The sequence below is a fragment of the Macaca fascicularis genome, chromosome 2 (assembly GCF_037993035.2).
Source record: "Macaca fascicularis isolate 582-1 chromosome 2, T2T-MFA8v1.1".
In the NCBI taxonomy this organism is placed as follows: Eukaryota; Metazoa; Chordata; class Mammalia; order Primates; family Cercopithecidae; genus Macaca; species Macaca fascicularis.
In genome coordinates, this window is record NC_088376.1 from 56,531,844 (window position 1) to 56,544,045 (window position 12,202).

Below are 12,202 nucleotides of genomic sequence, written 5' to 3' on the forward strand. Positions count from 1 at the left end.
CTGAGGTCATAAATATGTGGTGATGTATTGTAGATTTTTTTTAAGTATAGGTAAAATCAGAGACGTACTGGGAAAAAATGTTCTAGAGAAGAAATGTTACTCTCCAATAATTAATAATGGACAGAATCAAGAATTTCTATAAAAGTAATTTATCTAAATAAATCCTATGTTGGGCTATGTCTAGCTTTTTCTAAATCCATCTATCTCTTTGGAGAAGTTATTTTGCAGTAGTTACCATATTTCTGATAACACATTGAAATATGATTATGGTATAAGAATAGGATGACTTACACAGCATATGCTTATTTCTTTTACTCTTTATATATGTTTATTAAATAATATTCTTTCATTTGCGAGTTTCAAGAGCCCGTTTCAAAAGTGGCTAAAGCACAATGGCTAGTCCAAAGATAGCTTTGACTTCTTTATCTTTTTTCTTTGACTGCTTTATCTTTCAGTCCTTACCTCATCTATATCAACCGATTGCAGGCAAGCACTTTTCACATGGTAGCCCCTAGCACCTAAAGGCTTATAGACTCACAGAAAGATAATACCTCCATCCCAGTAGTGCCAATAAAATCTCAGATTGTGTGCTGCAGGATCTACCAGGACCCTGGCTCTTTATGGTTCAGTCACCATGGTCAGTGGGATGGAACACACTGATTGGCCAGACTTAAGTCATGATCTTCTAGCATAACCTTAGGCTCATGTGGCCTGTGAGGGTTCGTATACCAGGGAAGATCATCCCCCACAAAAACATGGACTGAGAGATAAGAATGATAATTTTCCCCAAAGCAAAAGTATGTTGTTACCAGAAAAAGATAAAATGGTCACTAGGTAAGTAAAAATTGCAGCAGTCCACATAACATCTAATGTAAAGTAAAGCAGTATATGCATCAAACAAAGCCTTTAAAAACAAGCCTCTCTTTCTATTTGAATACCCTTTATTTCTTTCTCTTGCCTGATTGCCCTGGCCAGAACTTCCAATACTATGTTGAATAGAAGTGGTGAGAGAGGGCATCCTTGTCTTGTGCCAGTTTTCAAAGAGAATGCTTCCAGCTTTTGCCCATTCAGGATGATATTGCCTATGGGTTTGTCATAAATTATCTTATTATTTTGAGATATGGTCCATTAATACCTAGTTTATTGAGAGTCTTTAACATGAAGCAATGTTGAATTTTATCAAAGGCCTTTTCTGTATCTATTGAGATAATCATGTGGTTTGTGTCATTGTTTCTGTTTATGTGATGGATTATGTTTATTGATTTGAGTATGTTGAACCAGCCTTGCATCCCAGGGATGAAGCCGATGTGACCATGGGGGATAAGCTTTTTAATGTGCTGCTGGATTCAGTTTGCCAGTGTTTTACTGAGGATTTTCACATTGATGCGCATCAGAGACATTGATCTGAATTGTCTCTGTTTGCAGATGACATGATTGCATATTTAGAAAACCCTATCATCTTAGCCCCAAAACTCCTTAAGCTGATAAGCAACTTCAGCAAAATTTTAGGATACAAAATCAATGTGCAAAAATCACAAGAATTTCTATACACCAATAATAGACAAGCAGAGAGCCAAATCATGAGTGAACTCCTATTCACAATTGCTACAAAGAGAATAAAATACCTAGGTATACAACTTGTAAGGGACATGAAGGACCTCTTCAAGGAGAACTAATTCTCCCTAAAGTTCAAGTGGAACTCCTCTTCAAGGAGAACCACTGCTCATGAAAATAAGAGAGGACACAAACAAATGGAAAAAAATTCCATGCTCATTGATAGGAAGAATCAATATCGTGAAAATGGCCATAATGCCCAAAGTAATTTAAAGATTCAATGCTATTCCCATCAAGCTACCATTGACTTTCTTTGCAGAATTAGGAAAAACTGCTTTAAATTTCATATGAAACTAAAAAAGAGCCTGTATAGCCGAGACAATCCTAAGCAAAAAGAACAAAGTTGGAGGTATCACACCACCTGACTTCAAACTATACTACAAGGCTACAGTAACCAAAACAGCGTGGTACTGGTACCAAAACAGATATATAGACCAATGGAACAGAACAGAGACCTCAGAAATAACACCACACATCTACAACCATCTGACCTTTGACAAACCTGACAAAAACAAGCAACAGGGAAAGGGTTCCCTATTTAATAAATGGTGCTGGGAAAACTGGCTATCCATATGCAGAAAATTAAAACTGGACCCCCTCCTTATATCTTATACAAAAATTAACTCAAGATTAAAGACTTAAATGTAAAATCCAAAACCATAAATATCTTAGAAGAAAATGTAGGCAGTACCATTCAGGACATAGGCATGGTGAAAGACTTCATGCCTAAACACCAAAGGGAATTGCAACAAAAGCCAAAATTGACAAATGGGATCCAATTAAATTAAAGAGCTTCTTCACAGCCAAAGAAACTATTATCAGAGGGAACAGGCAACCAACAGAATGGAGTAAAATTTTTGCAATATACCCATCTGACAAAGGTTTAATATCCAGAATCTACAAGGAAGTTAAACAAATTTACAAGAATAAAATAAATAACTCCATCAAAAAGCGGGTGAGGGATATGAACAGATACTTCTCAAAAGAAGACATTTATGTGGCCAACAAACATATGAAAAAAAGCTCATCATCACTGGTCATTAGAGAAATGCAAATAAAAACCACAATGAGATACCATCTCATGCCAGTTACAATGGCAATCATTAAAAAGTCAGGAGACAACAGATGCTGGAGAGGATGTGGAGAAATAAGAACGCTTTTACACTGTTGGTGGGAGTGTAAATTAGTTCAACCATTGTGGAAGACAGTGTGGCAATTCCTCAAGGATCTAGAACCAGAAATACCATTTGACCCAGCAATCCCATTACTGGGCATATACCCAAAGGATTATAAATTATTCTAATATAAAGACACATGCACATGTATGTTTACTGCGGCACTGTTCACAATAGCAAAGACTTGGAACCAACCCAAATGCCCATCAATGATAGACTGGGTAAAGAAAATATGGCACATATACACCATGGAATACTATGTAGCCATAAAAAAAGGATGAGTTCATGTCCTTTGCAGGGATATGGATGAAGCTGGAAACCATCATTCTCAGCAAACTAACACAGGAACAGAAAACCAAACACTTCATGTTCTCACTCATAAGTGGGAGTTGAACAATGAGAACACGTGAACACAGGGAGGGGAACATCATACACTGGGGCCTGTTAGGTGGAGGCTAGAGGAGGGATAGCATTAGGAGAAATACCTAATGTAGATGACAGGTTGATAGGTGCAGCAAACCACCATGGCACATGTATACCTATGTAACAAACCTGCATGTTCTCCTCATGTATTCTAGAACTTAAAGTATAATAATAATAATAATAAATCTATGCTATAGCTAATCTAATTGAAGATTAAATGAGAAAATTTATATAAAATGCCTGCCTGGCATATGAGACAAGGTCCAAGATATATAATTGTTCAAACACAACAGAAAATTATTTCTCATTTATCTAACAATCCAAGATGGTATAGCTGGTTAGCAAAGATAATTCTCCCCAACTCAATTACTCAGGGAACCGAATTCCTTCCATTTTGAAGCTCCATGATCCCCAGGGCCTTATTGTCATGCATTAGGTTGGTGTAAAAGTAATTGCAGATTTGCCATTACTTTTAATGATTAATTTTTTAACCTAACACAACCTAATACAGCTGCTAAAGGAGGAAAGGGAGGAAAAAGCATAGTTATTTCTTCTTAGCACACAAGTGAAACATACCATTTTCGTTCATCATTCATTGAGTTCCATGGCCACACCCTACTCAAAAGGAGTTGAAGTATGTGGCCTATCAGTCTTTCCAGGCAGAAAAGAAAAATAATCTCTGAGAGGCTCATTTACTAATAGTTATGAGCAATACAGAATCATGAGCTTTGCTCTAGACATAATCTGTATAGTTATATATATATTCATCTTTTGACAGATAGATCAGCCCATATATGGAATGTAACTGATCCCTTTCAAATGAAAAATCACATTTGCAAATTTGGCCACTATGATATGTCTCAGTATAGGATTACTGAATTAAAAAATGATAAAGTTCTCAAAAGCAAATTAATGAAAGTATGATTAACACAACTGAATACTAATTAGCAAATAAGAAATTTTATAAAAATAAAATTTTTAAAAGATTTTAAAATTCTGAAAAGTTTCTAACTTTTGGTTTTTTAATTGCAAATAAAATCATTAAAACATAAGAATTTTTCTCTGCTAATTTGCAAATGTTTTTGCCCTTTTCAAAAGGGACAAGTTATATATTTGAGGCTCAGAGTAGTTTTTGACATTGAAAGGACTTAAAAAATCTCACAAATATTAGTAACCGCAGAGAGTCCATTCATTTACCCATTGTCCATTGACTGTTCACTACTCCCTTCAAACCTCATCCCTTCACCTCAATGGCCTCAGGAATTGCCTAATTCTCTGTCCTGACACATGTCTACCTCCTAGGCCCAGACTCACCCCTAACATGCTGGCAGGAATTATGATACTAGCAGGGAATCTCATAGAGTCATTAGCTCACAAGGCAGAATCAAAATCTGAATTGAAGCCATAATAAATCCTAAATTATATTGGGTAAGGTAAAACAGATCACCACGCAGATAACTTGCAAAGAGTTGTCTTTTAAAGAAAAGACGTAAGATATTCAGTTCCTAATAGTCTCACATTCTTGTATAGAATTTTCAATCTAGCAATGAGAATAAAAAAGAAGAAAGTAGATCATACTGAAAATTGAATAAAGTTCATGTTTGTAAACTCAAATCAACGAAATGTTTTTATGTGTAAAGGAGATTCTAGTATTCTCTTGTAAAAGACAGGACATTAACAGCCATGGCTTTTATGGCAATGCAGCTTGTACCCGCCCAGAGCAAGTCATCAGATGAGAATGTGACCCTTGGTCAGAAGAGCACAACTGAGCTCACTGTTAATTTGAACAGACACTGTAGCATAACACAAAGACTCTGAGACTGAAACCTTGTCAGTTAGAATGTAAATGAATCCTGCTGACAGAAAACTCTTTTCTCCATCCAGAACCCAGAGTCATCATGGGAGGCACTGTGAATGGCTGCCTGTCAAAGCTTGCAGAGAGCCCAGGCTTCCGAACATAGTTTATATGGTGCTGAGAAGAGAAGACATCCATGAATGCAGTTTCCTACTGGAGACAGTGTGCATTGTAGGCTGTGCAGTTTGGAAGAATCTACAAGACTAGTGACGTGATTTGTTTTTTGTTTTGTATTTTTTGCCCTCTACACTATTAAGTATTTGAACTGACTGGAGGCGTCAAAATTAGGGCAGATGTGGGCTAAGCAAATGAAAATTGATGCCTTTCCTAAGTTAACAGAATAATGGCTCACTTAGTTATTTTACTGGCTTCTAGCACGGCTGTAAGGAAGCATTCTCCAGCATCATTTAAAGTCACTGCCACCACTGTAAAACTGCCCTGGAGGTCTGATTCTTACTGCCTTTAAAATTAGGCCTCTTAGGCTCAGGAACATTCTAAATACTTCGCAGTAACTGAGAAGACTTTTCCCATGATGGGGGCTCAACTGACTCTGTGATGTAGGGCGAGGGCAGATATTCAGAAAGCTGACTTTGGTAGCTGGATGATAAGCAGGGTTCATCACATGTAAGATCTCATCTGGCAGAAGGGACTGTGATGAGGAGAACCGGGCAGCAGGCTGAGGTTCAGCTCCAGTGTATCTGCTGCAGGATTCCTTTCCAACCTCTCTGAGGCTTCCTTGGACACAAGAGAAATGCTTGTATCTATTTTAGTTAAAAAACAAAAAACCCTGAAATATATTTATTACATAATGTATGTTTCTACCAAGTAGCTGTTTAAGATGTGCGTGATTTTTTTCCTTTGGATTTGGGAATAAGGAGATCACTGATCCACACTTTGCAGATTGCTAAATCTATTTTTCTTACCCCTCCTCCCTCACATACAAAGTTAGTAAAACGACATCAGTAGAGTATACCTTATCTCTTCCTCTTTGTAATATAGATTTCTTCAAGGACCATTCCAGCACTCGTCCACACATGCTTCTCTTTCTAACCACACCATACGCTCATGGTATATCTGATGCACCATTTCTCAGTTTTCTGTGATTTTTCTTCTTTGGTTGCAAATATGCTTGGAAGAAACACACTGGCTTCTGCTTGCTATTAACACGATAAAGTGAATTATGTTAATTCAAAGATAAATTGTTTCTTCTTTCTGAGCAGGCCGGATTAATCCCAGACCAGACTAGAACAGACAGCAGTTCTGAAGTGTGGGTCACTGTGGGTAGAAGGGACACTTGACTGAGGTTTTGATGTCATAAATTGATACAGAGAAATGTGGCAAAATAAAAACCCAGGGTATGGGAGGGTGGTCTGGACGAGGGAGGTGGAGGTATCATCAGGAAGCAAGCAGGATTTCTGGCAAAGAATTAAGGGTACTTTAAGTTCTCATTTCATTTCTAATTTTACAAACAATGGGGCTCACCTAGGCTTTATATCATCAGCAGGTGAGATCAGAAGAGTCAGTTACAAAATTGGTAATTTCAACCTACATATATTACCTTTTATGTGTTATATTTAAAACATAAGAATAAAAAATATTTGGAACATGCAGTAGCGCAAGACAAAGCAACTAAATTGTTGTTTCTGGAGCAGTATATCAAGTGTCCAAGTTAATGTTTTGACTGAGTCATTGCTATGCTCAAGGCTTTTCAGCCCAAATGTTCAAGATATTTTCTTGGCCAGAATTTAATCTACACAAACAATGTGATAATTTGTGCTCCTGAGCATAACTGTTGTGGCACAATTTCTTTCTCTTATTCTTTCTTAGTCTCTTTAAATCAGGCTTCTGCCTTTTACCTCTTTATGATCAGTAGAATTTTACTTTTTTCATGTTGCACTTCTTAGAGACTGTATGGGCCTTTGATGTTGAACATAAATTTGTGTCACATCCCAGCCTGATCACAAATTCGCTATATGACTTTGGACAAATTATTTTCTCTGAGCCTCAATTTTTTTCATCTATAAAATGCATATGGGTAATACCTGCCTTTCAGGCTTATCCTAAGACATTTAATTCAAGCGATAAAACTATTATTACTAACCATTTGTTCTGAAAGTTAATGTTGTCATTTTCCGATTATCGTACATGAGGCATGAGGCCTAAAATTATGTACTGTCTTGACACCTGAAACTGGGAGGGCCTCAAATGGCTTAACTGTAAGTTCTTCCCATCGATCTACTTCCATGAAGAAATTGAAGTCATTGCAGGAAATAAACAGAAGGATGAAAAACTGGCATCTACTGAACACTGAACAAATGCCATGTACTACCCTAGTGAGCTCTATGTTACTAACAGATAAAGAATTAGAGAAGAAAGATAGAGTGTGAAAGAATATGGGTGTGCGATATTGGCAGAATGAAGATCCAAACTCAGTATGTCTAACATTGTATTTATCTTAGTCAGTTTAGGGTACTATAACAGAACACTATAGACTAGGTGGCTGGAACAACAAACATTTATTTCTCACAATTCTGGAGGCTGGGAAGTCCGAGATCAAGGTGCCATGGGATCCTGTGTCTGCTGAGGGTCCTCTTCCTGGTTTGCAGGTGGACATCTCATTGTATCTTCACATGGCTGAGAGGCAGAGGAAACAAGCTCTCTTGTATCTCTTTTATAATTCCATTTATGAAGGCTCCACTCTCATGTCCTAATTACCTTCCAAAGGCCACGCCTCCAAATGTCATCACTTTGGGGGTTAGGATTTCAACATATGAATGTTGGAGGGACACAAACATTCAGTCCATCACAGCATTCTGTAGCCTTTTTACTATACCAAACATCTTTGCAGCAACGACAACAACAAAAACAGAAATGGACCAGGTGCAGTGGCTCATGTCTGTAATCTCAGCACTTTGGGAAGTTAATGTGGGCAGATCACGTGAGCCCAGAAGTTTGAGACCAGCCTGTGTGACATAGTGAAACTTCATCTCTACAGAAAAATACAAAAATTACCCGGGCCTCATGGCACATGCCTGTAGTCCCAGCTACTCAGGAGGCTGAGGCGGGGGGGATTGCTTGAGCCCAGGAAGCAGAGGTTCTAGTGTGCCATGATCATGCCACTGTACTCCAGCCTGGGTGACAGAGCAAGACTCCATTTCAAAACACAAACAAACAAAAAACCAGAAATAATATAAAGGGCAATTAAATTTTGAACAATGTTCCAGATCCTTTCAAATTATTCCCCATGGCTTATGTGGAGAAGAGTCTTCTAATTTTCTTGCACCTTTTAAATCACAGTGATAAGGGCAGAGACGCAAGGAAAAAAGTATAATATAAAATCCATGAGGGCAGTACTCAATATTGAATATTCAGATAGTGGCATCTCATAGGCTTTCAGCCAATATTTGTGCAGCAAAAAAGTGAAGAAAAACATGTTTTCACCCAGGTCTTTAACTGAAGCCTTGAGACTACTGAAAAGAAGATGTCATAGATTCAAACCGGGACCACCATCCATAGCTTTCATTCATCTATTCCATAAATACTTGTTATACTGGGCACTGTGGGGGTGAAATAGCAAATAAGATGTGGTATCCATCCTCCAGAAACATACTTTAAGATAATAGAGAAAACTAATAAGGATTTTTTGAGCACCTACTATATACAAAGTTCATTATAGAAGATACAGTATAGACACAAATAAGACCAACATGCCAATCAAGTTATTTTTTGGCAAGTGTGTTAAGTAGCAGAGAGCAGTAGCACTGTGGATTTGGGATCAGAGAATCACAGAATTTTCAAGCTGGAAGAAACTTTAGAGAGGATCTCCTTTGTCACTACAGTGCTCCTCTACGGCCAAAGATGAAATTCAAGCCCCTCCACAAAGCACACTGGGCTCCTTAAGATCTTCCTCCTGCTCACCTCTCTGATTGAATTTCTTACAACTTCCTCCTCCAACTTTAGGATATGCACTTGCCCGGGAGTATCCCATTCTCATTTCTCTGTGGGCCTTTCACTCCCTCTTCACTCTCTGCAGTGATCATTGCCATGCGCCCCTTCCTCTTGTGGCCTCTGATCACCCCAGCTTCAAGAAGAGCAGAGGTGTCTGCTCTTCTTGTCATTGGGGTTCATGTCCTGCCTTTGAGTGCACTGGCATTCTTCTGTCAAATAGCCGAATGCACACTGTGACCAAGGTCTCTTCCACCGGACTGCAAACCCCTGAGAATAGGAACAAGGCATCACCATCTTAGAAGCCCCAGTGTTTAGTTTGGGGCATAGAACTGACTCTTCAGAGATTAGCTCAATTGCCCAGGGGGTAGATCATAAACAAGGTGTGAGGGACATAAGCCACAGCTTAAAAGATGAGGAAACGTTGAGTAAAGATGATAGTGTGAAAGTTGGTTACACAAATTGGGTCATTCTTGCCATACCTACCTAAAACAGAATCAAAAAATCAGAGGAAAAAAGCACTCAGGGTCCAAAACATTGCTCCAAAAATGTAATTATCTGAAAGCCTGGCAGCTAAAACTGTCTGCTATAAACGGAAATGAGTTTTATCTAATTGCTACTGAAACAACTTGCTGCAACTTTAAAGCTAGTTTTACCTAATGTTGTCACTCACCAATTAGAGTTTGCCAGCTCCCTAAACCTTACTAGTACTCACAAGCTTTTTCAAAGAGCAATATGTAACATTTCTCCTTTTTATAAAACCTCTAGCCTTTTCTTTGTTCTTTGTACATACTAAAGACCAGGCAGTCTGTGTGTATGCTCCAAACTGCAATTCTTTCTTCCCAAATAAAACATTTTAATTTCAGAGATAGGTCTCTGTATTTTGTTTGACTTTGATGATAGGGTCGGGAACTCTGGTGAAGTCTAAGAAATCAAGTAAGCTGAAGTCCTGCTCTAACCATGGTGGGTAGACCAGTTTGTCTAAAGCAGAAAGTTAAGTGGAGAATATCTTTGAAAGGCAGAGGGAGCCTACTTTAGGAGGGCTTTAGTGCCACACAGAAATACAAGCATCTTCCTTAAAGGAATTTGATCTCATTTATCTTTTTATACTCATTAACATGTTCTATACTCTCAGAGATAATGTCGGAGTTATTGGAGGATTTGTAGTAAAGACATAATCCTGCTAATTCCATATGAACTGATTTAATAACCAATAACCTAGAGGGAAAGTCAGAGCACAGAAGGTGACTATAAGCTTTATATTTAACAGGGCAATAAGTATAGGCAAGAAAAACTCCAGGATAAGGTCTCCAGGGCAACTTAGTTTGATTATATGTCAAGTAGAAGTTCATTAAAAAGTAATTGTCCAAAGGCATCTTAGACATTCTGAGACAGATGTTTACACATTCTCAGTCCCTTCAATTATAGGAAGACAAGTATTGACAATATTTTAATTCTAACATCATTCACAGGGATAACTATTTCGATAAAGTGAAACATTTTTGCCAGAATACATATTGACTACATCTCTTATAGCACTTACCATTTTCTCTTTTTTTTTTTTTTTTTTGGTAAATAATACAGCTTTAATAGCTCTGATGCTAGTTAATGATCTTTCTGGAGAAATACGGAGACAGTCATTCCGCTGAGTGTATGTAGGTGTTCTGAACATGTCAGCCATATGCGCTAATGTAAGAAATAGGCAACTAATTGCCTCGGTTACAGTGTATGGGATGTGCTATTGTGCACTCTCCCTCTCCATGATGCATGCAGCAGTGCTGAATTCTTGCTTTGTTTAACACAGGCCTCAATAAAGACAAAGGATTGTTCATTAAAAACCATCCTGTGACATGCAGAGTGGCAGTGGTGAGGATATGTAGATACTAATTCAAAATTTAAAAAAAAATTTTAAGGTGGCAAATTTTTAATGTAAATACATCTAAGGATAATATGTGAAACCATATCATGAAGTTTTGTCTGTTTTTCAAAAACGGCATACATTTTAAAGTTTACAATGAACCCTTTTATGAGTACAATACTTTAGCTGAATTGACCAAATCTAATGCATATTCTAGAAGCCAGCTAAGACCCTATTGCAGACAGCTTTTGTTTGTTTTAATTTTGTTGCTTGGCAGCGGGAACCTTATTCCACAGTATGCCTAACTCACCTCTGCAGAGAAGGTGGATGGTTTTTTATATAGCATAATAAAAGGCTAAGGGATGCAAAGCTTTCTAATGAGTAGATTCTGAAGTGAGAAGACTCAGATATGATTATTATGAGTTTCTTAATGGCTTCTTTTCAGCTGGAGTCATTCTCAGCGTGTACCTCAGTGGGAAGAGACTCACTCTGCCCCTTCATTGTCAGTTGATAGTCCTGAAGCTGAAATATCCTGTTTGCCATTTGTTCAGTGAATTATAGATTTTTTTTAAGTAAAAGGGTGAAAAGTAGCTTCATTAAGATGCAATATCCACAGACTTCTTTATCCAATTTGAAGAAGAAAGCAGGATTTTAATGGATATTTATTGCCTGAAAAATAATAAAACTAGAATCACAAAGAAAGCAAAGAAGAAAGAACTGGAAGGAACATGGGACTGGAGCTTGTGGCTTCATCTCTGACATTTAGTTTTGTGTGGCCCAGAGGTTGTCATAAAATGTCACCAAAGATCAAGTTGGGATTAAAATGAGTGAGGCAGGCCTGGTAGAGAAGACTGTGACAAATTCAGTATTCTAAGATAACTTTATTTTTTCAAGGGAAGCCAAAAATATAGATTTATGCAAAAGTGCCCAATTTTTGAATGTTGAAGACTAAATTTAACTAAAACTCAAATGCATTAAAGGCAAAACAAAACATATCTGCAGCTGCATTCTGCCCATAGGCCCCTAGGATAAGACTGATAGTATTTTCAGGCTTCATTTTCTTAGCAATTAAAGGAGAGACAGAAGTAGAAGATCACTAAGGTCTTTTTTTTTTTTATTTTTTATTTTTTTAAATTATTATTATACTTTAAGTTCTAGGGCACATGTGCATAATGTGCAGGTTTGTTACATATGTACACTTGTGCCATGTTGGTGTGCTGCACCCATCAACTCGTCATTTATATCAGGTATAACTCCCAATACAATCCCTCCCCCCTGCCACCTCCCCATGATAGGCCCCGGTGTGTGATGTTCCCCTTCCTGAGTCCAAGT

At 37.8% G+C, this 12,202-nt stretch overlaps 1 long non-coding RNA gene across 5 annotated transcripts in view; it reads right to left on the bottom strand.

Annotated features, from left to right (window-relative positions):
* Nucleotides 1-12,202, bottom strand: part of LOC102140330 (uncharacterized) — a 354,334-nt gene that overhangs the window by 195,088 nt on the left and 147,044 nt on the right. Inside the window, exon 3 of one of the 5 annotated variants that reach the window (XR_010584992.2) lies at nucleotides 7,595-7,701. The exons of the other annotated variants lie outside the window; for them this stretch is intronic. This is a non-coding gene — a long non-coding RNA (uncharacterized lncRNA). The remainder of the gene's footprint in view (nucleotides 1-7,594; nucleotides 7,702-12,202) is intronic. 5 annotated transcript variants of the gene reach the window in all.